This window comes from Cucurbita maxima, unplaced genomic scaffold (genome assembly GCF_002738345.1).
Source record: "Cucurbita maxima cultivar Rimu unplaced genomic scaffold, Cmax_1.0 Cma_Scf00001, whole genome shotgun sequence".
Taxonomy (NCBI): domain Eukaryota; kingdom Viridiplantae; phylum Streptophyta; class Magnoliopsida; order Cucurbitales; family Cucurbitaceae; genus Cucurbita; species Cucurbita maxima.
In genome coordinates, this window is record NW_019272017.1 from 8,442,774 (window position 1) to 8,443,585 (window position 812).

General features: G+C 35.5%; 1 pseudogene; it reads right to left on the reverse strand.

The window, feature by feature from the left end:
• LOC111488611 overlaps window positions 1-812 on the reverse strand; it is a 6,239-nt pseudogene that overhangs the window by 910 nt on the left and 4,517 nt on the right.

Here is an 812-nt window from a genome sequence, read left to right on the forward strand (position 1 = left end):
TTTTTTTTTTTTTTTTTTTTTTTTTTTTTTTCATGAGAAGAAGCAATCTCAATGTTGGGAGTAACATTGAGGAATCTAAGTTCGAGTGGGAGATATTAACATGAGAAAAATAACTGAACGATTAGGTTGAAATGGAAACAGGAATGATCGACTTACTCTCTTAGAACAGAAAGGTATCCTTTCGCACGGAACACCGGTCTATGACCTTCAGCCACATATTTGGCAGCTTCATATGGCTCATAATTTGCCAGTGGAGGGTCTCCCTCCAGCATCTGCACCAGTTGGAATGTTGCGAGTCAAATGTATATCTTGCAATAAAAATTTACTAATATTCCTGCGAACACAAATAATACCTCGTATAATATCATCGCAAAAGAAAACACGTCCACTTTCTTATCATATTTTCTGTGCTTAAAAACTTCAGGAGCCATATACCGGTCTTTTCTCCACATGCACAGCATGATAAAGAAGATTTATGTAGTAGAGAGTTATATAAAACTGAAAATAACGGTATGATAGGCTCTACTTACAGCTCCCGGTCTCGCCTGTCATTTTGTAAACATCATGTGAATTCTGAACCTTGATGAGCTTGCTTAGACCAAAGTCGCCAACTTTTAGATGCTCCACACCAGAACTGACTAAAAGAACGTTCCTGGAATTTCAAAATACTCTTCCAATAATAAAAGAAGATGACAGCAAACCAAATCCAAATCTACACTGAATACAAAATGACAGCAAAAATTGGTGATATGGTTTCTCAAATCTCAGACGTAAATCCCTTGAGAAAAAAAAAAAAAAAAAAAAAAAAAAAA